Source organism: Staurois parvus, unplaced genomic scaffold, assembly GCF_062004578.1.
Source record: "Staurois parvus isolate SC_StPar_1 unplaced genomic scaffold, SC_StPar_1.0 ptg000298l, whole genome shotgun sequence".
NCBI classification, from domain to species: domain Eukaryota; kingdom Metazoa; phylum Chordata; class Amphibia; order Anura; family Ranidae; genus Staurois; species Staurois parvus.
Window position 1 is genome coordinate 7,093,885 of NW_028318094.1, and position 25,771 is coordinate 7,119,655.

General features: G+C 41.4%; 1 protein-coding gene and 1 long non-coding RNA gene across 7 annotated transcripts in view; one reads left to right on the plus strand and one right to left on the minus strand.

Annotated features, from left to right (window-relative positions):
* The window catches only part of LOC149458028 (uncharacterized), a 91,552-nt gene extending 70,626 nt beyond the window's left edge, over positions 1-20,926 (minus strand). Inside the window, exon 1 of the long non-coding RNA XR_016313532.1 lies at positions 20,781-20,926. This is a non-coding gene — a long non-coding RNA (uncharacterized LOC149458028). The remainder of the gene's footprint in view (positions 1-20,780) is intronic.
* SGCD (sarcoglycan delta) overlaps positions 1-25,771 on the plus strand; it is a 1,017,926-nt gene that overhangs the window by 299,947 nt on the left and 692,208 nt on the right. The gene's annotated exons all lie outside the window — the stretch shown is intronic.

The window sequence follows — 25,771 nt, forward strand, 5'->3', positions numbered from 1 at the left end:
GTAGATTTCCCTTTTGTCCTGTCCCATTGACAATGGCCATCGGGGAATGAAAAGAAACCTTCCCAATATCAACAGCATTTTTACATTTATTCAAGGTCCAATTTAGGAACAGAATGCAGAAACCTGCTAAATTGTACAGTAATCAGTCAGAAGCGAACGCCGTCTTTGTATGCTTAGAGACAAGTGACAGCCTCTGACTGGCTGAGAGGAGGTACAGCGGCGATTATCGCGCACATGGTACCATTTCAATAAATAAGCCCCTAGGAGTGCCATTTAAAAGAGTTAAGTACAGCTTCAACTGTGCATAACTGTGGCATCTTTAGTTCTAGCCCCGAGTGTGGAATTCTCAGACCCGCTATAATAAGCCAGTTTAAAATAAATTCTTACAAGAGCAAGAAACTGTACACAGACCTCTGAAATTACAGTCATTATTTGTGAATTGTACATTACTTGGCAAATAGCAAACTTCTGAAAGACTTCTGTAAACAAAATACCCAACACATGAACTCTCCACATCTCGTCCTCTGCGGACATGACAGTTATAGATTATAGGTATCCAAAAATGGCTCTTAAAGGGAATTTATCTTTTCATTAGAAGTGATGCTTATTATTGAGAATTGTTCAAAACTATGGTGAAGATTGCTGTGTGAATGTGGTCTGGTTTATGAAAGCTTATTTTCCCAGTTTCTAGAAGATGTCCAGCTACCATTTGGATGGCTTGAGTGCTTCAATAAGCTATATTCACATTTTTACATTATGATTATTCTCATGACAACTTGTTATGATAGATGTGAAAATAAAGGGGTTCCTTATAGGGCAGCGCTGTCTAACTTAAAAAAGCCACACTTGTAAACAAGTCAAGAGGGCCATATCTAAATGAATATGCACTCGCCACCCATGCATAGTGGTAAAAATCCAGGATGTAAGATGGCGTATAGCAATAAAACCAGGAAAATATCCACATCTTGGACCCCAGCTACATCACTAACCTGGTCTCAAAATACCAACCATACTGCTCTCTTTGGTCCTCCAAAGACCTCCTGCTCTCTAGTTCCCGTGTCACCTCCTCCCATGCTTGCCTCCAAGACTTCTCCCGAGCTTCTCCCATCCTATGGAACTCCCTACGCCAATCTGTCCGACTGTCTTCTAATCTATCCACCTTTAGACGATCCCTGAAAACCCTCCTCTTTAAAGAAGCCTATCCTGCTTCTAACTAATGCACCATGTTTTTACTTTCTCCATCAGCTCATCCCCTTTTGTATCACTTGACCCTTCCTCTTAGATTGTAAGGTCTAACGAGCAGGGCCCTCTGATTCCTTTTGTACCAGATTGTGTTGTAACTGTAAAGTCTGTCTTCATTTCGTAAAGCGCTGAGCAAACTGTAGGCGCTATATAAATAATGTATAAAAATAATAATATGTAACAGGGATAACCTCGTTCCGAGAGGATTTGTTCTCAGGGGCCCCTCTGTTCTCCTTTTTGTCACTAGGAGTAAAATAAGTCCCATTGTTAGCATCAGTGAGTGTAAAATAGGGCTCATCATTGGTGTCAGTAGGGGTAAAATTAGTCCCATTGTGGCTGTCAATAGGTAATGTATTATGTATTCATTTATCATCCTCTTATATCGATACCTGGCCCAGCTTAAAGCAATCCTGCGCTGACCTCTCCCACTAAATATGCTAGTTGACTTGGCTGTCATGCTGACCCTTTGGTTTCAATGCTTTGAATAATTTACTTTAAAAAAAGGCTTCTGCTTTTTGACTTTCTATATCTACATACTTGTACAGCAGGGTGGGTATAACAGAGTAAACAAGCATCGGTGATTGTGCCTGAACATGGGTTCCATCCTTTAAAAAAATACACCAATTCCATGGTAGTGGCTATAATCTAGTGCTGCCAATCACAGGGAATCCAGAGCTGCTGACAGCGAGTGGAAGTCTGGGACCCTTTGGCCTTGAGGAAAACACATAGCAGGGTTAGACTCTTGTGGGCCAAACAAAGTATGGCTGCAGTTATTCTTCTGCATGGTGAAGGTTAGTGTTCCTAAAAGAAAAGGTTTTTTTTGTGGCATTTCTTATCACATCTTCCCGCATCAGCTTCCTTTACAGCTCTCATCATTTGGTCACATCTCAAAAAAACAATGAAGGTTGGTGCTTTAAGTCTTCCCTCGTTCAGGGACTGTGATCATAGGTCTGAATAACCACTTGAAGACACATTTGCATTATGGGTTTCAAGTGTTATATCGGGATGATGCTTGTTGCTGCAGGCTTGATCCTGCTATTGTTTATTTTCAGCCTCCGTCCTACCGGAGATCCTGGGACTGAAGCTGGTGATTCCACCAGCTTACTATAGAGTCCACGATGGACCAGACAGTCTCTGATGAGCTCTGTGGCATATGAAACCGGAAGCGACGGGTACTGTCATCACTGCTTGTTTTCGGGGTAGTACGTAGCACCATTTTTAAATCTTAAAAGCATTTGATCACACAGATCTCGGTTTGATCAAATGCTTTTAGGGCAGAGGAGAGGTCTGGGGTTTAATAAACCCCAGATCTCTCAATAAAGAGTACTTGTCACTGCCTATTGTTGTCATAGATTCCTTGTAACAGCTATAAATGTGATAAAAAATAATTTAAAGAAACAGTGTAAAAATAAAATAAATAAAAAAAAATTTCTTTTAAAGTGCCCCCGTACTCACATGGAAAGGTGAATGCACACATTGATCCTGCACACATACATAAACAGTGATCGCTCCACACATATGAGGTATTGCCGCGAACGTCAAAGTGAGAGCAAAAATTCTAGCTCCAGACCTCCTCTGCAACTCTAAACCGGTAACCTGTAAAGACTTATAAATCGTTGCCTGTAGAGATTTCAATATACTGTAGTTTGGCGCCATTCCACAAGTATGTGCAATTTTTATATGTGACATATTTGGTATGTTTACTTGGCATAACATCATATATTATTTTTTACCAAACATTGGGTATTATAGTGTGTTTGTGTGCATTTAAATTCATGAAAGTGTATTTTTTCACAAGAAAATCTACTTTGAAAAACCACTGCGCATATACCATGTGACAAAAAATTGCAAAACCCACTATTTTATTCTCTAGGCCAGGCATGTCCAAAGTCCGGCCCGCGGGCCATTTACGGCCCGTGGATCGGTTTAATACGGCCCTCCAACAGCCCTCCCTGCTCTGTGTAATGTGGCCCTCCCACGGCCCTCCCTTCTATGGCAGACAGTCTTCTGCTTGAGAGCAGAGGGCAGTGCGCATGCCTGACTGCGGCGCGTTCTCCCTGGTCTGTGTAAATGCGGCTGTCGCACGGCCCTCCCTTCTGTGGCAGACAGTCTTCTGCTTGAGAGCAGTGCGCATGCGTGACTGCGCCGTGCTGGGAGCGACAGCGGGCGGTGACGTCAGGGCCGGGCTTCCAGCGTGAAGTGTGTTTCTCTTCCCCTCCCGGCTGCCGAGCAGAGACTTCAGCTCCAGCTACCTTTTTCACCCTTCACATTAGTGCAGGTAAGTTTTTTTTACATTTATTTTCAATACATTGTGAAAACTCAGCTGTCAGTTGATCTTAATGTTATGAAATGAAAAGTATGTCGTTTGCAATTAACTTGGCATAAAATAATTTATTTGCATTTAATTGTAGTGGTTCAAAGAATGTTCGGAAAAATGTTCGGCCCTCCACCATGTTCACTTCATCCAATCTGGCCCTCTTTGAAAAAAGTTTGGACACCCCTGCTCTAGGCCCTCTGCTTAAAATGAATATATAATGTTTACAGGTTCTAAGTAATTTTCTAGCAAGAAATACTGATTTTTAAATGTAAAACAAAAGTGTTAAGTGGATAGGGAGCAGTGAGGTATATATTGCTGAGCAGCTGTCACTGCTTCTCTGTGTTTCTCGCTTTGATAGAGGTCTGAACATTAGTTGGAGAAATGTTTCCATTCTGGAACACAAACCAATGATTTTTTCATTTATTAAAGTTTAAAAAGATATACAGAAATGCAAAAAGCTTACGTTCATAGCTACAATCCAAGGGACAAATCGTATCGTTTCATAAACCATATAAGACCAAAAACTATATTATTATTATTTCAGGTACTTATATAGCACTGTCAATTTGTGCAGCACTTTACATATATATTGTACATTCACATCAGTCCCTAACCCTCAAGGGGTGTACAATCTAAGGTCCCTAACTCACAATCATACATACAGTACACATACTAGGGCCAATTTAGACAGGATCCAATTCACCTACCAGCATGTCTTTAGAGTGTAGGAGGAAACTGGAATACCCAGAGGAAACCCATGCAGGCACAGGGAGAACATGCAAACTCCAGGCAGGTGGTGCCATGGCTGGGATTTGAACCAACGACCCGAGTACTGCCAGGCGGAAGTGCTAACCATTTAGCCACTGTGCTGCCCTGTGAATACTCACTAATAATTTTAGCCTAGGGTGAACAGCTGGTATTCACTTGTATAAATTAATATACTCTATTAACTAAAAAGAAAGGAATGGTGTACATGGAAGTTCTATAAGCGTTCATCTGCTTGGAGAATGAGAAAGATGAGCTGTGTGACAATATGGTAAAAACAGCTATAATCAAACATGCACATCAGTATTATGAAGGTTGTGATGTTCACCCCTACCACCAACTAACCTGCAGGGGAAAGTGCCTCAAACCCTAAACAATAGAAAAGAAGGGTGAGTGAAGAAGAAAAAAATAACAACACGTCTTACACTGCCCCCCTCTGCCCAGTCTTCCCTTCCCCTGTTGATAGCCATTGCTGGCTATAGAACAATATACCATTCTTTAACAGAAATATTTAATTAAAATGTAAAGTGATACTAAAGTCTTGTTTTTTTTTTTTTTAATTACAAACATGTCATAATTACCTGCCCTGTGTAGTGGTTTTGCATTTTGGATCCTCCTCTTCTCAAGTCCCCCCACTGGCACTCCTGGCCCCTTCCTGTCTGTCGGGTGACCCCACAGCAAGCAGCTTGCTATGTGGGCACCCGAGCTGGTGCACTCCCAAGCCTTGGCTCTGTGTGTGCATTCACACACAGAGCCACTGCTCAGCCCCACCCCCTCCCTCTCCTAATTGGCTCATTGGCTGTGATCAGGAGTCAATCAGGAGTGAGGGTCCCCGGAGAACCAAAGCTATCATGGACATCGCTGGATCGAGAGAGGGCTCAGGTAAGTGTTATGGGGGGCTGAGGGGGCTGCTACATGCAGAAGGATTTTTACCTTCATGCACAGAAATCTTACACAAATTATTATTTTTATTATTATACAGGATTTATATAGCGCCAACAGTTTGCTGAGCACTTTACAATATAACGGGAGACAATACAGCAACAATACAGTTCAACACAAGAGGGTTAGAAGGCCCTGCTCCCTGGAGCTTACAATCTAAGAGGGAGGGGCTAGGGGTATAAAAAGGTAATAACTGTGGGGGATGGACTGGTAGGAGGAATAGAAGATTCCATTATTAGCTGAGGGCAGGTTAGGCTTCCCTGAAGAGATAGGTTTTCAGAGATCACCTGAAAGTGAGCAGAGTAGGTGATAGTCTGATAAATTGGGGTAGAGAGTTCCAGAGGATGGGGGAAGCTCTGGAGAAGTCCTGGAGATGAGCACAGGAGGAGGAGACAAGGGAGCTAGCAAGCAGGAGGTTGTGCTAGGTGCAGAGAGTATGGTTTGGGTGATATTTGAAGACAAGATTGGTGATGTATTTGGGGCAGAGTTATAAATGGCTTTATACGTTATTGTTAATGTTTTGAATTCTAAGTTTTAACTTGTTATTGTAATTTCAAAAATAGTTTCCAGCCTTTTTTTTAAATCTGCAGCTTTCATTAACATAATACAAGGTCATCCTTCCATGGTTCCTATTATGGGATGACAACTGTCTGGCAATAGTGGTCCCTTATTGCCAACCTGACACATGCACCCCTAATGTAGACTACAAGCCTTACTGGCACACATTATGCAGACATGATTCATTGTCACTATCAGAACACCTCAAAAGCAATGGTGTACTGTTGATGCTGTTGTGCAGCTGATGACGTCAGACGTTTGCTGACGAAACACGTAGGGAGGGACTTCCAGAACACATCACTTCAACTTATTGGAATGCAGGTGGAGCACAAACTGGTGTTCCCATGCTGTAACTATATGCCTATGTGTTTTTACTATACAAAAATAAATTTTATTTGCTTTTTCTTATTAAACTGTCGGTATTACACTATGAGAGGCTCCCTTTTCTCTCTTTCTATTTGAAAGGGATATATCATTAAGTCTCCTAAAGGTGAAGGAGCGCTGTTAAGGTGTTTTGGCCACTTATTTATCCATATGTACAAGATGCATAAGGACTTGGATTAGAGACCGGTTGGAGAGCAACAGCCATATATGTGAGATAACCAGTTGCTACCAAACAAAGCGCATTTTGACATGTTTTTAACTAAACAGGTCAATAGTCTCAGGTGAGTGTGGTGTGTTTCTGTCTGGTGGAGAGGAAGAGCATGGTTATGATGTCACAGATTCATTACTTTCTGTGTGCATTGTGTTTGCACTGAGCACTATGTTTGGACTCAATTATGCATAATAGGGACAAATATGGATTTGTAATTTTTCACTGATTTTGACACATTTGAAAACACAATTCTTTCTGGAAAGGTTTATGAAAATGTTGTCAAACCTTGAGGTTGTGTTGTTTATGGAGTATTCTGGACCTAATTTTGAGTCTGATGACGAGCAGCTTTCTATTTTGTCACTTGATTTAATTTAATTTACATATAATTTCGGCACTGATTTATTTATCTGTTAGTACAGGTGTGGGGCAATCATAATAGATCTGCAACTTTGTCCTTGAATGCAGAGGGCCCTAAAGGCCGATAGCCCCGGGTGCAATGTTCAAACCTATCCAGCTGTAGCTTGTTATAGACTTTGACAAGCTGCCTGCAGAGGGGCTGGAAATTGCACCTATCATTCCTGGGAGCATTAAAACAACGGGAGGTACACAATGGAGCTGGGCAGCCTTGTGTACAAGGGGCCTAATAGGTAAAGGACAAAACCAAACTTAATTAACGCAAATATAAAACAAATATAAAACTCCTGTGCTTCAATGGGCAAAAACTTGGCTACAATGAAGTTAATAAGCCTAGAAAGAACAGTGCTAGCTTAATCCGTAGGAGTGCTTGTACACGCCAGTAAATTTTAGTCATCCGAAGATAGCTGGCCCTAACCTTGCAATTCACACATGCCTAAAATAACGGTAATTAGTCGCATTACTAAACTATGTTAAAATTTGTGTCATCCATATTGTCGAATCGTGTTGACTGAGCATCTGCTGTATTTAACTTTGCCCAAATACTGCACTTTGCAAAAAACAAACTTCTTTCTTTGCAATAACTACACTAAAATTCAATCAAGGGCATATGCAACATTGAAGCCATTTTTTGTTGGAACTTTTTTTGTTTTTCTTCTTTGCAGTTCTATAACTTTAGACCGGGTTCACATACATGCGGAGGGGCATATCGCATGTGATTTGCACAGGAACTGCACCGCATAACTGTGCAAATCACATGCGATTTGTATGCGGTGTGATTGGAGCCATACATTTTGCATCGCTGTAATCGCACTGCACCAAAAAGGTGCAGGACCCTTTTTTTTGACCGCAATAGTATCGGATCACATGGATATTCACACCTATGCTATTCAATTCTGCACATCACAACGCGTTTTGCGGACCAATTTCGGGGTGTTGTTAACTTAACATACACACCCGCATTAGTTCGCGTGCACGGGGTGAGATTCTGATGCGGTGCAGAATTCACACAGAAAACGCTGTGAATTCCGAACCACATCAGTGTGAACCAGGGCTTACATACGTATTTCTAAATGATCCCTCTAGTGCAGTGGTTCTCAACCTTTCTAATGCCGCGACCCCTTAATACAGTTCCTCATGTTGTGGTGACCCCCAACCATAAAATTATTTTCGTTGCTACTTCATAACTGTAATTTTGCAGTGGGAGGAGTAGTGCCACGTCACTGGTGTCAGTGGGAGGAATAGTGCCACGTCATTGGTGTCAGTGGGAGGAATAGTGCCACGTCATTGGTGTCAGTGGGAGGAATAGTGCCTCATCATTGGTGTCAGTGGGAGGAATAGTGCCCCATCACTGATGTCAATGGGAGGAATAGTGCCCCATCATTGGTACCAGTGGTAGGAATAGTGCCCCATCATTGGTGTCAGTGGTAGGAATAGTGCCCCATCATTGGTGTCAGTGGTAGGAATAGTGCCCCATCATAGGTGTCAGTGGGGGGAATAGTGCCCCATCATTGGTGTCAGTGGGAGGAATAGTGCCCCATCATTGGTGTCAGTGGGAGGAATAGTGCCACGTCATTGGTGTCAGTGGGAGGAATAGTGTCCCATCACTGATGTCAATGGGAGGAATAGTGCCCCATCATTGGTATCAGTGGTAGGAATAGTGCCCCCATCATTGGTGTCAGTGGTAGGAATAGTGCCCCATCATTGGTGCCAGTGGTAGGAATAGTGCCCCATCATAGGTGTCAGTGGGGGGAATAGTGCCCCATCACTGGTGTCAGTGGGAGGAATAGTGCCCCATCATTGGTGTCAGTGGTAGGAATAGTGCCCCATCGTTGGTGTCAGTGGGGGGAGGAATAGTGCCCCATCGTTGGTGTCAGTGGGGGGAGGAATAGTGCCCCATCGTTGGTGTCAATGGGAGGAATAGTGCCCCATCATAGGTGTCAGTGGGGGGAATAGTGCCCCATCATTGGTGTCAGTGGGGGGAATAGTGCCCCATCATTGGTGTCAGTGGGGGAATAGTGCCCCATCATTGGTGTCAGTGGGGGGAATAGTGCCCCATCATTGGTGTCAGTGGGAGGAATAGTGCCCCATCACTGGTGTCAGTGGGAGGAATAGTGTCCCATCACTGGTGTCAGTGGGAGGAAAAGTGCCCCATCATTGGTGTCAGTGGGAGGAATAGTGCCCCATCACTGGTGTCAGTGGGAGGAATAGTGCCCCATCATTGGTGTCAGTGGGGGGAATACGGCCCCATTATTGGTGTCAGTGGGAGGAATAGTGCCCCATCATTGGTGTCAGTGGGAGGAATAGTGCCACGTCATTGGTGTTAGTGGGAGGAATAGTGCCCCATCATTGGTATCAGTGGGAGGAATAGTGCCCCCATCATTGGTGTCAGTGGGAGGAATAGTGCCCCATCGTTGGCATCAGGGGGAGCAATAGTGCCCCAACATTGGCGTCAGTGGGAGGAATAGTGCCCCATCGTTGGTATCAGAGGGAAGTATAGTGCCCCATCGTTGGTGTCAGTGGGACGAATAGTGCCCCATCGTTGGTGTCAGTGGGAGGAATAGTGCCCCATCGTTGGTGTCAGTGGGAGGAATAGTGCCCCATCGTTGGTGTCAGTGGGGGGAGGAATAGTGCCCCATCATTGGTAATAGTGACACCAATGATTGGGCACTATTCCTCCCACTGACACCAATGATACTTACCTTGCTGACCCCTGCTCCAGCCTGGGCTCGCTCGCTCCCTCCCTCTCCCATGGTACAAACACTTACCGGTCAGATGGCTTCCTTCTCCGGCCGCTTTCCTCCTCTTCACTCGCTCGTGCTTCGCGGTGCCGCTCGGCTCCTCCTTTCACCGACGAGGAAGGATTGATCCCGGGGGTGTGTCCAGATGACAGGGACGGCATGTCATCCCGCCCACACCTGCAGACGGATCAAGGAGCGGTGTCTCGGTTCCTAAGGCCATCGGAAATATGTGTTTTCCGATGGTCTTAGGCGACCCCTGGGAAAGTGTCGTTCGACCCCCAAAGGAGTCGCGACCCCCAGGTTGAGAACCGCTGCTCTAGTGTTTATCTGCATATCAGGAAATGTGTTTTGTTTTCCTTTTTTAAGCCAAAATTAATTATCAGTTTAAAAGAGAAATATGGGAATTTTTTTTTTAATTTATACTTACCTAGGTGGATGCAGCATTGATCTGATGTTGCATCTGTCCCCCACCGGCTCTAAGGGTGAGACCTGAGCGATCAGACACCATTGATCACTCAGTGCTCCCTGCCGCTCAGGAGAGCGTTGTGGCTGTCTAAACAAGCTTTGGATGTACTTCTCCTTTAGACTATTCCAAGTGCAACTAAACAAAAGGTTTTCAGCGTCTTAACCCCTTCGCGCCGATGTCACACAAATATGCGGCCTCACAGAACTGGGCTTTTTTCTGTGGGTGTAACGGAAGTTCTAACGATTGGGACCCGGGACTCCCGAATCCGGGTCACATGATCGCTGTGATAGCCTCTGATTGACTATCATAGTGATCAGTCACTGTATAGCCCACCCCCCCCCCCTTTTTTATCTCTCTATGAACGGAGGAAAGAGATGCATTGTATCTCTCTATCTCCTGGCATAGAGAAAAAAAATTGTTTGTTAAAAAAAAAAGAAAAATAAATATAAAAAGAAAGAAAAAATACCTAAATCAAGGTTTGATCTAGTTCATTGCCAGGGTAAGTGTTTGGGTCAAGGTTAGGGTCAAAGTTCAAGGTCAAAAGGTCAGGGTCAAAGGTCAGGATTTTGTGTTTTTAATTGGTGTCAGTGTGTTTTAGGTAAAAAAAAACCCAAAAAAACAAAATGCACACTATTGTTTCTGGGCTGTACTATAGGTACAAACATCAAATAACATGCACATATATGGTATCTCTGCGATCATCAAGAGCTGGAAAATTTATTTTGGGTTGTTCTCTGGTGGTAGGTTATGGTAGTAACAAGAAACACACAGCTAAATTTAAAAAAAAAAATGTTGGGCCAGTTTTCCTTTGATAATCAAAAAAAATCAATTAAGGAGATATCCATTACCATTTACCACCAAATGAAAGCCCAATTTGTCCAAAAAAAAAAAACAAGGTATAATTCACCTGGATGTACAATGTATTTGTGATGATATGTATAGTTTTACTAACCCATGTCAATGTTACAAAATTGTGCTTAGGCATTAAAATTTGTTTTTCCCTTAGGCTTGAAGGGGTTAAAATAGTTTGAAAACCTGAAGGGTTTTTTTTACCTTAAAGCTTTCTCTGGATTAAGTTAAAAAATCCTCTGTGTGCTGCTACTCCTCCCCCCTCCTTCCCCAGGGCCCTTGATACCCTGCACACACAATATTTCCTCAGTCTTCCAGGTTGACTGACACTAGGTATCATTTAACCAGGAAGACTGAGGGCATCTTGTGGTGAAAAGAAAGAACTGTAGGGGACAGTTCCAGATTGAAGATGAACATCCTGGCTTTTTATTTTTGTACTTATTTATTTATTTATACTTGTGGAAGAAGATGAAAAACATATCCAGGAGTTGGAAAACAAAAATTAATGCAAGTCTTTGTAAAAATTTTAACTAAAAACTATTAGCAGAAATCAGTTTTTATGTTAACCTCCAGTAATGCCTAGTAAAGCAATGCACAGATGAGAACCAGCACTAGTAGCTAATCTTGTGCTTATGATGAACAGAAGATTGAGCAAAAGGGAAATGTCATCAGTCTTCTGCTGCTTCTTCACTATCCAATAAACAAACTAGGGGATTGCTTTGTTCTATATTCTGGACTAATCTGTAATGTGGCTGCAGGGGAGATCTTGGACCTGTATGTGCTGTTAGCCAGTAGTGCCTGTACCAAAAGACTGTAGATAATTACAAATCCTGTGGCAGAGGAATGGTTGTATGTATTAAAGTTTATATATTGCTGCTTGCCTGAAGTTAAACCCCAAATCTCTGACATTATTTCAGTAAACTGCAACTGCTCTGTGCCTAAGTGCTGAAGATAATTATTCAAAATAATCAAGAGGAGATAATATAGTTAGAAATACATCCTTTGTTCTATCTCCCAGTTGTCTCCTTTTTTTAACTGACTGACGCATCCAATCTATACCAATAAAAGAAGATAAAAAGATAAAATGTATTTTTTTTCTTTTGAATAAAGCATGGAAGTGTTAGAACCTGTAAAACTTTATTGTTTTCTGTGTCCCTACCGGGGAAATTCTCCCTCTCTTTTTGTCCTGCTTCATTGTCTTTGGTGCAAAAAACTGATTGGAAATCCAAAATTTTACAGTTGGCAGCAATAAAGAAAGTGAGGGGTAATCTTCCTGTTGTGGCTGCAGGGCAGGAGGTAAAGGGCAATATACCTGTATAGGGCACTGACAGCAAAAAAAAAAAAAATGGTTTTAGGTATTTCTAAAGTGCGTAGCCTCACATGTTGAAAGACACACAACACTGTACCAAAATGAAATTGTTATAGTTTTTTCACACAGATAGAGCTTTCTTATGGTGGTATTTATCACCACTGGGTTTTTTATTCTTTTGCGAAAAAAATGAAAAAGACCAAAATTTTCTGGGAAAAAAGTTTTTCTCAGTTTCTGTTATAAAATTGTGTAAATAAGTAATTTTTCTTCTTCACTGATGGGCAATGATAAGGTTGCAGTGACGGGCACTGATGAGTCAGCACTGACGGGCACTGATGAGGTGGCACCGAGGAGACTGCACTGATAGGCGGCACTGATGGGCACTGATAGGCGGGACTGATGGGCACTGATAGGTGGCACTGATGGGCACTGACTGGCATCGCCGATGAGCACTGAAAGGCAGCACTGATGGGTACTGACAGGCGGCACTAGTGGGCACTGACAAGCATCACTGGTGGGCACTGAAGGGCAGCACTGATGGGCACTGATTTATTTTTTGCTGTATAAATAAAAAAAAACCCGAAAATGTAGAAAAAAACTATTTTTCTTAATTTCTGTTATAAAATTTTATATTTCTTTATAAATAAAGGCCAAAATGTATTCTGCTACATTTCTTTGGTAAAAAATAACCCAAATCAGTGTATATTATTTAGTCTGTGTGTTATGGAGTCTACAAACTATGGTTTATACAGTATATCTGAAAATTTATCAGTTCTGATGTATTGACTGCCTGAGGCCCTAAAATGCCAGGATAGTACAGGGAGATAATTTGTTGCTGCAGGCCTCGACCACAAAGAATGTGCCCACTCACTGCTAATCCTGCCCCCCCCCCCCCCCGGGTCTAGTGATCTTGTGCAGTGGACTGTTCGTGACGTCATCACACCCATAGACTGGCTCTAGACATGAGGATGGCAAGAATAGGCCACCGATGGATGGGGGGAGCTCCATTTTCCAGAGGATCGAAGGATTGGGTAAGCATAGGCTTTGTATTCACCCCTAGATAAAACAAGCAATTAACTCACACAGTGCCAGCATGGGAAAAAAATACATCTACAGCTGAATTCCAAGTATGGGTTTTCTTTGCATAGTTACAGTGAACCATCTATATATTATATATCTGGCTAGTCTCTGTGGAAGGGGAATATCACTGTGAAAATCACTACTTTGCATTCACTGGGAAAAAAACAGGGCGTTCTCTGAATGGTGTCAGTGCCAAGTGGGGGACCTCATGTGGTTACTCTGCAGAAGAGCAGCCACTCAGAAAGAGATCTAGGAGACAGCAAGGATCACTGTAGTAGTGATGGACACTACAGTGATTTCCAGCTTCCACAGGGATTGGCCATGTATGGAATATGCATAGTTGCACTGAAAGCTCCAAGCTGAACCAATGTAATAATGCAAAAAACAAAAACCACCTAGCATGTATCTTTAACCTTCTTTTCTTTGCACTTGCTAGGTATTTTACTTTAAATAAACCCAGGACCCTGTATTCACTATATCTTATCTACCACAGTGAAAGCAGTCTTGTGATTTCTATCAGTGTCCAGCAGAGCATGGGTTAAAGCTTGTAGGAGGAATTTTCATTCTCTCCTGAGTGTCCTATGAGGTTGCATAACCCCTGTCCCTCTGTCTGGACTGGACTGATTGGCCCTGTGCTGATCACATGCACTCTCCCAAGAAAAAAAAAACCTCTTTAGTAATACACACCAAACTGAGCATGTGCAGAGTGACTCCAGGATATCTCTTATCAGGAGATAAGAGGGGGACACTGGAAGAAGGGGAGGATCAGAGAAGTCAAGATCAAACTGCCTTTTTATACAGCTCAGAGGATTAACTCCTTAGGTTCCAGTGAGTATAACAAGCATGCTTTACTGCATATACAGACTGATTTTACTGTTGTGGGTTTAGTAACACTTTAAAGTGGAGTAAGTTCCCACTGGAAACTTGTACCTACAGGTAAGCTTCTAATAAAGTCGACCTGTGGGTACAAGGAATATCTTCTAATCATGCACCGTTTAGGAGATAGTCAGTGTCCCTGCAGAGATGATGTCACCAGCGCAGGCATCTGAAGGTACGGCATTCCCAGGAGAATCCGGCACATATGTGCGGGAGTGATGTCATAGTGGCTAGGCCAATCAAGCGACCAGAGCCCGTGAACCTATGAAAGCCTCTGCAGCGGTGACAGTGTGCTGCTGGAGGGCTTCGTTCTAAGGCAAGTCTTTCATAATCTGCTAGTGTACGATACATACTGGCACATTATGCTATTCATTTGCAGGGGATTTTTTTTTTGGCACTTAACTACAGATTTTATTCATACATATCTAATTTTAAAGCTTTTTGTTGATATACTGCATTTTCTCAGCAAAAGACCTAATCACAATGCAATACAATGTATCCAACCTGTATGATGAATGTCAGGTATAATGCAGGAATCAGATAAATGGCAGCTATCCCTTAACACCATATAAATATTAATAGCGTGCATACATTAACATGTTCTGGAAAGGAGTCCAAGTCTTTTAATGCCGTGAAATGCAATGCTAGGATAAACACACATTATCTGTAATCACATGGAAATGACTCTATATTCACAATTAAATGTTTGTTTATCTAATGCTGCTTGTCTACACATGTTTGCATAACCTTATCCACTGCCTTATTGAATTTGCTTGGCAAATGGCAAGTTTTTGGACAGCAGTATTTGAATTAATATGCTATAAAAACAGCAAATGGATATTTTGTAAAAACTGTGCACCTGAAGCTATTAAAAGGGGCCTCCGCCTGAACAGCCGATCAGTGCCTTATACAGAACAGGCCCTTTGCTTAAGGGAGACAGGAAACATAGAAACATAGAAGAGCCATGGCAGAAAATAGACTAAGTGGTCCATCATGTCTTACCCTTTCATATATATATATATACACAGTTGTGCTCAAAAGTTTACATACCCTGGCAGAAATTGTGAAATTTTGGCATTGATATTGAAAATATGACTGATCATGCCAAAAAATGCTCTTTTATTGAAGGATGATGATCATATGAAGCCATTTATTATCAAATAGTTGTTTGGCTCCTTTTTAAATTGTAATGATAACAGAAATCACCCAAATGGCCATGATCAAAAGTTTCCATCCCCTGGAATGTTTGGCCTTGGTACAGACACACACGGTGACACACACGGGTTAAAATGCCAATTAGAGGTTAATGTCCCACATCTGTGGATTTTTAAATTGCAATTAGTGTCAGTGTATAAATAGTCAATGAGTTTGTTAGCTCTTACGTGGAAGCACTGACTAGGCTAGATACTGAGGTATGGTGATCAGAAAAGAACTGTCAAAAGTCCTGTGTAACAAGGTAATGGAACTTTATAAAGATGGAAAAGGACATAAAAAGATGTCCAATTGGCATCATCCTTCAATAAAAGAGCATTTTTTGGCATGCTCAGTCATATTTTCAATATCAATGCCAACATTTCACAATTTCTCCCAGGGTATGCAAACTTTTGAGCACAACTGTATATATATATATATATATATATATATATATAAATTTATATATATATATATATATATATATATAAAATTACATATATAAATTTGTATTTATTTAATTTATTCTTTTTCTTTGGTTTGTCTTGAATATATTGAATTTACGTACTGTTGACTGACTCACTGCCTCTGCTGGAAGCCTGTCCTAAGCACTACTAGGACTATTCTTTCAGTAAAAATAATAATAATAACAAGGACATGGCAGTGAGGCATTTGGACTGCAGGGGATTGCACATCAGGAGAATTATTTATTGAAATACATTTTTGGTAGCAGGAAAATGATTTGTAGTTCTGTCTATCTTGTCCTAATTCTGTCCTGAGATTTATAGCCAGATAGCACACCTTACTTTTCTTAGCTACACCTAGTGTATGATATATGATTTCATATATCTGTTTGATAGGAGAAACAAAAAAACATTTGATCCTGCCAGAAATCTTGTGAGCTGATAACTGCTTGTGTACTCGTATAGTTTACCTCCCCCATGTTATGAGGATCAGGAGGGTGCGGGGGCGGACTGACAACTCATGGGGCCCCTGGGCAATAGGGGATCATGGGGCCCCTGTGTCCTTGCCCACACTCAAAAAAGCCCATAAAAAAGGTACCAGGGGCATTTCATGGGGCCCCCTACTGACCCTGGGCCCTCGGGCAGTGCCTGAGTGCTCGAATGGTCAGTCCGCCCCTGGGAGGGTGAATCTCATTCAGAGTAATAAAAACCCCTTCACACACAGTTTTGGCATTACATGCACTTTATTATTATAATACAGGATTTATATAGCGCCAACAGTTTGCTCAGCACTTTACAATATAACGGGAGACAATACAGCAACAATACAGTTCAATACAAGAGGGATAGGAGGGCCCTGATCCTTGGAGCTTACAATCTAAGAGACTTTAAAGCAGAACTCTAGTTTCTGTTTCACCTCCCACCCTGAAATCGCCTTCCAGTATTAAAAAAAAAAGTACATACCCTCTCCCTAAAGTTTTTAGGCTAGTTCATTGAAGCCCCCCTCCTTTTTGTCAGTGGTGGTCCTTCTACTTGAACTGTGTGGCTTTCACTAGAGTTCTATGGAGAGCAATAGTACCTGTCATTGACAGCCTGGGCTCACAAGAAGTCATTTGGCTGACAGTGGTTCCCAGGAGAGGAGGTGAGCACTGCTGCCTCTTTCAATTTTCTTTTTTAATGGCTTCAGCTTGTCAAAAGTATTAGCTATCAATTGAATGTTCTGAAGATCTGAACGGATTTGTTTTTTTCATTCGATGTGCCTAGTTTTGAAAGTTATAGTATATGTAAACCCAATCACTAAAATCTCATATAAGCTTTATCTAGGTAATATTATTCTGAAAGAAATGTTTTAATATGTTTACATCTGCAGCTTTTATTACAAATAGTACCTGGTGATCCTGCCATAGAGGTCCTTGTTTATTTTCTTGTTTAAAGATTAGCAGCACCGAAATACAACAATGAATAAAAAAAAAATGATGATAGTTATTTTTGACAAGCAATGCTTTAGCAGATTAATGTAATTCAGTGAAGATTTACATCCACTTTGAAGTGTTACTAAACCCACAGCAGTAAAATCAGTCTGTATATGCAGTAAAATAAACAAAAAACACAGCGCCTCTAAGTGTATACTGCGATAATATTTAATAAGAAGGTAAGTAGCAACTCACATCTTAGATTTTAAAACAGGCTCATATGGTGGAGATGTACAACGCCTGTAGCCAGATGTAAGGGGACTGATTCAGAGAGGAGATAGCCTAGGTCTGCCAGCAGATGGTGCTATGTCAGGTGAAGCATGGGTGGTGAAGCCTGGCAGAGTCTCCAAGATGTCCGGGGTTGGTCACATTCGGCATCTGATGTAATCGGTGTGCGATGCGTTTCTGAGCATGCGCAGGACCAGCATTGGCCAGCACCCTCTTTCATCAGGCAGGGTTTGCCTGATGAAAGAGCACGCCGGCCGACGCTGTTTCCGCGCATGCTCAGAAATCTAAGATGTGAGTTGCTACTTACCTTCTTATTAAATATTATCACAGTATACACTTAGAGGCGCTGTTCTTTGTTTCTTCTACTGCAGAGTTTGCTTCGCTCCATCGCAACTTGCCTTTACTGCCTACTGGACTACCCCTGCCCACTTTGGAACTTATTACAACATACACATGGACTGCTGAACCATGCGCCTGTCATTCTCCTCATACTGTATATGCAGTAAAGTGTCAAAAGTTAGCCTGCAGTTTTTTGTTTGTGTTCTTACCTCCTGGCTGCAGTTCTGTACCTGATCCCTTTCACGTGTGTTTGTCTGTGCTCACCTATGGGTGTCATCTTTTGTTCTCTGGGTTTTATTTCCTTCCCTTCCATCACTTCCTGGCCCGCCTCCTTGTTTGCCTGCCTATATAAGACATGCTCAGTCTAGGCCACTTTGCCTGAGCAACTTCCTAGTTGTTGGAGCTCCTATATGTTGCTATTACCTGTATCCTGCATTGACTACTTGTGTACCGACCCCGGCTTTGTTCGCTGGCTGTGCTTGATTTCCGCCTGTCCTGACCTCGGCTAGTTTATCGGATTTCTGTTTGTCTCCTCCCAATTGTACTCTGCTCCCGCGAGCTGTCTCCTCATCCTCAGCTGGGCATACCTGGGGGCCGCGACCTGGTCCCAGCTTGCGCAAGTCCATCCCCACCATCAGGGGCTCTGGTGAAGAAGCAGGCTGGGGCTTAGACTCCGCATCCTGGGGAACCCCAAGGTGACTATCTACAAGGGCTCACTACCACAGGTGCTGACATAAAGCATGTTTGTTATGCTCACTGTGGAACCTAAGGGGTTAATCCTCTGCTTTGTGTAAAAAGGCTGTGTGATCCCTCCCCTTCTTTTGCTGTCCCCAATCCATCTGCAATAGTTAGGACAGCAGTGGCAAGTCTGCACATGCTCTGCTTGGTGTGTATTTTTTTTTTTGGGGGGGGAGTGGGTGCACGCCGCCTCATAGGACAGTCAGAGGAGAATGAAAACTCTTCATGCAAGACTAATCAGTACTCGGCTGGACACTGATAGAAGTCACACTACTGCTATATACTGCTGATGAAAAAAGGTATTTAGCAGTTTATATTTACTAAAATAATTGCATTTCCATGTTCTGTGTACTGTGGGAGACCAGATATAGTGGATGCAGGGTCCTGAGTTTAGTATCACTTTAGGGGCAGTGTTATACCTGTTATTTTCTTGATCCAAAGGAGGGTTCACTGAATGAACACTTTATTGATTTTGTGAAGTACTTTTATTTTGATTCACACTTAAAATATTCTTTCTTTTTATTTTTTATTTTTTGTGTGGTTTTTGTTTTTCATATCAATATATATATATATATATATATATATATATATATTCATATTAATATTTTTTCTACTATTTTTTCTTCTAATATATATTTATTTCTTCACTTTGTTTTTTGGGTTATATAATGGGTTTGTGCCACTGTTTCATGTAGTGCAGCATTTTTTTCACTTCACATTATGAGTTTAGGGGAAGTAACTGTCCTCACTTTTCAAAACGAAGTACATCTACTCTATGTATTGTTTCAATGTTAAAGTGATAGGTGCACTTTGTATCTCTTTATTTTTTGCAACAACCTCAGTTTATGAACTTGTATTTGCTCAGTTTACGTTCCTGAATCCATGTGACATCTCAGTTTGATGCATGGTATATAATGGTGCGAAACGGACATCTATCACTCCACAATGTAATCTAATGAATTGATGTGCTTTTTTCCTACAGTACATTGTGTATAATGGACCAGAACAGATATCTTTCAGTTTAGAGCAGAGCAAACAGCCAGCTATTGAGCACTATTAATCCCAATAGATTTAGCAAAAAAATATTTAGCTGTCAGGGATGCCAGTGCTCTTTTTACATTTTGTGTGGGACTGGTTTGCGAAAAAAGAAAAAAACAAGCAGACTGTTCAAATATTACTAGTCAATATTGCAATGTAGCAAAATAAGTGATGTTTTAAAGACCAACCCCAGCAGAACTCTATATGCATGCTTTCCAGCAACATTTACAGTCGTTTGCTCTGATCTAGCTTTCTTAGGCTCATTCACACTTGTGGGTAGATGGGCATTTTTTTCCTGCACTAAGGACACACAGAAAGCAATTGTTTTCTAGTGTCATGTTTACTCTTAAAAGTAGGCTTTGGGTGAGCTGTGTAATTCATCAGCACCTCAGTTTCTGGCTGCATTTTTATGAAATGTCTTACCGTGACATTGCAATAAAGCCAAATAAAGTATTTCAAGGCACCACTGGCCAGAATTGGTAACACAGAAGTGGTAACACACTGTATTTTATCATGCAGGTAGTGTGCAGCGGTCCATAGTGACAACAGTGGACCGTGCTTGTGTGTCTCTTGTATTCACCACCAGGGGTGTATATGACAGGGTGACAACAGAAGAGCACAACTGACACACAGTTGTCACCCTATAAAAGGAAGTGCCTGAATAAAGATCCTCATGGCAGGATCACCTTGTATTATTTTTTTTTTTCATTAAAGTTTTACTGAATCCAATCACAAAGCCAAATAATACAGAGCATTGATATCATCAACAGTCCTAAATAACCCCAACCCCATGAGCTGGCTAGGACAATAACAGGATCTATAATATTGGAGCACAAGCCCCAGAACACACACAGGGCCCCCCATACTACATAAAATGAATACAGAGCCCCCACCACCACCACATACACACATACGTACACACACAGACACACATATATACACATACATGCACATACACACAGACATACACAACACACACACACACACGCACAGACATACACATACATATACACACACAGACACACATATACACACACACAGACACACACATAAAGAAAGACACACATATACAAAGACACATACACATCTCCTTCTCAGCACTCCGGTCACAGACAGTTCTAACCCTTCCTCCCACTGTTACATGCTGAGTTCTCACCAGTCTGTGAAGTGTCCTCCTCTTTGCGCTCTGTCAGTCTCTCTCTCCTGTCACCAGTCCGGACTTGGGGCACGCTCTCACAATCCACCCTGCAACCCTCCCCTTCCTTTCAGGAGCCTGTCATAGGACCTCCTAAAGACCCTGGGCCCTCGGGTAGTGTGTGAGTGCCTGAATGTCTGAAAGCTTAGTCTGCCACTGGTGCCGTCACTCCACTCCATATCCATTGGCTGTCTGATCGTTCTGGCCTTGCCCCCATGTTATTTCCACTCGTCAAATGCGAGTAGGCAAGTGGAAATTTTGAGGCCTGGTTTACATATACTTTAAAATTATAAGACATGCGTATATTAAATTTTAGTGATTGGGTTTAGGTCTACTTTGAGTACATATGAAAAATTTAATATGCATATTAAAGCTGTAAAAAACTCTGCAAAAAATGTTTTATAAACAGCCCCTAGAGGTCCATGCAATAATGTGATAGCATGTACTGTATACTAGTATATTATGATAGACTTATCTGTAAAAGGAAGACCTCCAGCTCTGCTCGGCGTTTCCATCCTCCTGTGGTCCTCCTCTTGAGTTCGTGCCATTTGGTCACTTGAATCATCGCTGGACGATGCCGTTATGCGCATAGGAGTCATTTACTGCACAGACCGAGTGCCATAAATAAACTCTGAGCTGCTCATATGCGGCTCAGTGTACATTACCGCTGACAAGCAGTTGGAAGCAGATACCATTAGAGTCCTTTCTGTCATAAAAACCTTGCGTCATATCAATTTTAAAATTTTGACTTCAATACCACTTTAATGTGTCACTTTGACATTTCTGTGTTTGCGATAGCTGAAATTTTAAGTGAAAAATTGATCATGATCATTTTAGTTCAAGTTATGTACCTTAAACGTGGAACTCATTTTACCATTTGTCTATCAGAAAGAGAGACTCTAAGGTGGACCTTGCAACAAAATACATAATTTACACATTAGTCAGGCCCCCAACCCTAATGTAAAAATGGCACATAAAACACAATATAACACATTAGGAAAGAATTACATAATATATACTTACCTTTTGCTCTACCGCGGCTGGGCAAGGTTGACATCACTGTTCTTTCTGATAAGACCCTGGGAATGCTGAAGATCCTAAATCTAATCAGTAGATGCTTCTACACAGTGATAACCATGATGTCACCCTTGCCTAGGACCTGTAGGCTGAAGCCAGGGTTTAACGTTAGAATACTTTTTTTGCTTTTTCAAAGTTTTCTCCTAATTTGTGTTTTTTTTTGTTTAAATTTATTTTAATTAAATAAAGGTGGGGGTGAAGGTCTAACTAATAATCAAACCTTGCATCAGAATGCAACTTAAATAAGTTGTGATAGGGAATTACATATCTGAGGCTGTTCATAGATCTTATGCTGATCAAACATAGGTTGATCTGCAGTAAATGTTCAATAAAGCAATTGTTACAAAATGCAGATTGGGTCTAGCAATTTAAAATATGGGTTTTTTAGTACTTATTTAAAGATGAACTTGGGGATGAAAAACATTTACCCTTCCCCCATCCTGAGAGCAAGGAGGAACTGCTTGTTTTGTCTAAGGGATGATGAATATATGAGATACATACATACCTCATTCCTCGCTCTCTCAGTACTTCACCTCTGCTGTCTGACACTTTGGAATGTGGATGGAACCTCAGTGCACTCCCATACAATGTGGGACTGGTGGTCCTGGAGAGATGACCTATCAGGCAGTAAAGGGAAGAGGCTTTGGGGGAACCAGTTGCACGAAGAGGAGAAAACCTATTGAGGCTAGAAATAAGGTAAGTATATCAGTTTTTGTCATGCCCTAATCAAAATGAACAGTTAACCCTTGCAATGAGGAGGATGACCCACTGAAAGGGTAAGTATGTGATTCGGAACATTTTTAGCTGGCACTTTATTGATTCTGAAACAGTCACTAGTGCAATTCATGTAGGTAAATATACAATACCATTTGTGTTGCATGAAGTTATTTCAGACATCTGACCAATTATGACAATAAGATTGAATGGTTGAGCGCATGAGAAATCTATGAGTCATTCTTACATATACACCAATTTTCTGTTTCATGTCAATTTTCTTCATGGTAGCACTTATGAGAGCATCAGAATATCCCTCAAGTGGAGTATTACTGCTATTTACAGCTTTGACACTGGGTATCTTTGTGAAAAACTCAGAATTTCCTTACACCAAATCAGTGTTTGAGCATGTTTGTCTTTACACCCCAGGCTGTCCAAAATTAATATCCATTTTATACTCAACCATGAACTGTCGCTCCCTTCATTCCCTCGTCTCATATGCTAGCCTCTGGGAACATGACCTTAACTGCTCGATCACTTTAGAGAATTGAAGAAAAGCCTGGTCCAGAATAGCTAAATGCTCATGTAACACCAACACCACAGAATCTGCTTATAAGGTTCTATTCTGCTGGTATTGGGCACTGGTATGGATAGATAAAGCTTTTTAAATTTACTATGACAAATCCTTTGGTCAGAAAGTTGATGGTGTTTTTTTCCACGTCTAGTGGTCCTGCCCAAACCTGATTTACTTTTCGTCCCGAAATTTTGCCTTATCAGGACTTTGTTTTACATTTCCATTCTCAAAGCTCCAGGAAGGGTCCTATTGTACCATCAGTCCCAGGACTCACAGTTGCACAATAAACACTGGCCACTCACCTATTTATTGCAAATAAACAGCCTAATTCATGGAAGAAGACTAGAGTTAATTTAGCTGAGGTTAAAAGACATACAAATACTTGTCAGCAAAAAACTCTCCTCTCACTAATTCCCAACCAAAATGTCACTGGCTGCTCTAAACTTTACCTATCCTGGACCCAGCTACCCTTAGATACCCATAGGCACTCAGTATGTTTGTATCTGAGCCCCAGAGGGGAAACTCTACCTTCCTCCCTCTCCTTCTCCCCCACCCTTCTCCTGTCATCACTATGCTTTTGTCTTCTCCATTTCCTAGTCTTTATCTCTTTTTCAAAGTCTTTCCTTCCTTCTATCTCTAGTTTACCTTTAGAACTTGAAATTAGGCTAACCTCAGTATAGGACACCCTGACTAGGATTCCTGACCAGCCTGTCTGGCAGGGTATATGTGAAGGCTTTCCTTCCCAGTCTGGTTTCATGATGACAATTGATGTATTCTTATGTACCTGTTGGTTAGCCCATTGATGAGTTTGAGGACCAATAGATGTCTTCACGCCTGTCAGCCTCGCTGACTAGGGCCATTATAAATTGCCCGGCTTCATACACTTATAGAAACATAGTTACACACTATAAAAATTGTAGAAATTTTTATTTTTTACAGGGATGAAGGTTTTAAAATCGCGCACTGATATAAAGAAACAGGATTTGTAATAAATACTATTTACACAGTTCATTATCTTGCTCCCTTCTGTCTTACTCTATGAAACTTGTCATAAAGGTGGATATATGTTTTAATTTCAAAGGGCAATTAAAGTCACAGCTTGAATTGTCTTTTCTATCAGAGGCTGTTTATTGCTGAGTTACAGAATATACATAAAGTAACTCTAGGGTGCATGATTAAAGAGCAACTGTAGGTGACATGTAAGATCAATCAGCCCACTGCAAACATTGTCTAGATGATATTACAGCTGAATGTTACTACTTCTGTAGTAACAGTCTGCTGAATTCAACAGAGTTTGAGCCCCAGTTCACGCTGTCACATCGCATGTGATTCGCACAGGAATTGCACATTCCTTTGCAAATCTCATGCAATTCTGGGAGATGCAATTTGAGCCCATCATTTTGTATGGTTCAAGTCGCACTACCTCCAAGAGAAAAAGATACAGGCACTGCGTTCTGCAACCTGATTTTGGGGTGATGTGAACTTTTAATTGACACCTGTAGCAGATCTCATGAACACAGTAAGAATGCTATGTGGCGTGATGCGATGCGGAACACGCAGAAATGTCTGTGCATTTCTCCCATCGCATCAGTGCTTTTCGGTAGGATTGCAGCCTCTTGTTACATAATGCTATGCTGATCAATCTGCTACTTTGAAAAGAGGGTGAAGCTCTCAAGGTAACATACTGACTTACATTTTCCTAGGCTAGAATTAAAATGTACGATATCCAAAACTTTTTCTTTTGATTTTTGATAAAGTAGTACGGTGTTTGATTTCTCAGCATACTGCCAGTGAGGAAACAAACACATACACAACTGAAACACATTTTTTTTAACTGATGACAAGTTACAGAAATAGAGGTCTCAGGTCTCACGATTACGTTCCCTACATCTTGGCGAGGGAGCCAAGCCTGCAGACATCTCTACAGGCTGCTGGGTATCAATAATCATGATGGCACTTCACCTATAGCTAAGCTATAATGCTATTGTTCCATTCATTTTTTTTTTATCATGACATTAAAGACCAAATGCATGGTCCCATTGGTGGCAGATGAAACATCATACAGTCATTTTAGTTGGAACAAAGGCACCATCTATTATTTGCTTATGAGCATCTTTCAACTTGTAGCTTTGCAGTTAATAGTGGGGTATACAGTGAGACACCAAAAAAATCTGAAGGAGCAAGTTTTAGAAGCTTGGTAGAGAAACACACATATCTTTATAGCCACACAGCATCACAAGTGACTGAAAAAATAAATACAGTATCAGATGACACAACTGCTGCTGGAAAACAATGATTTCAGCTGCTTCTGTTCCTTTCTGTGCCGCTCAGATAATATGACATACGGCTTTCACACACTATAGAGGAGGGGGACTGCAATACCCACTGATGACAATGTAACCTGATTGTAGAGCTTTTAAGATGGGGAGATATGATTGTATGTGATAAATTGATGCAAAGAAATAATAAAAGAAAATAGATGCCAGGGGCAGCTATCATTTTGAGGACCAGTGGCTGTAAAACAGTTGCATTGTGACTGTTTGCATTGCTTTTGTGGTTAAATGATCGATAGTGAAACCGTGTCTAG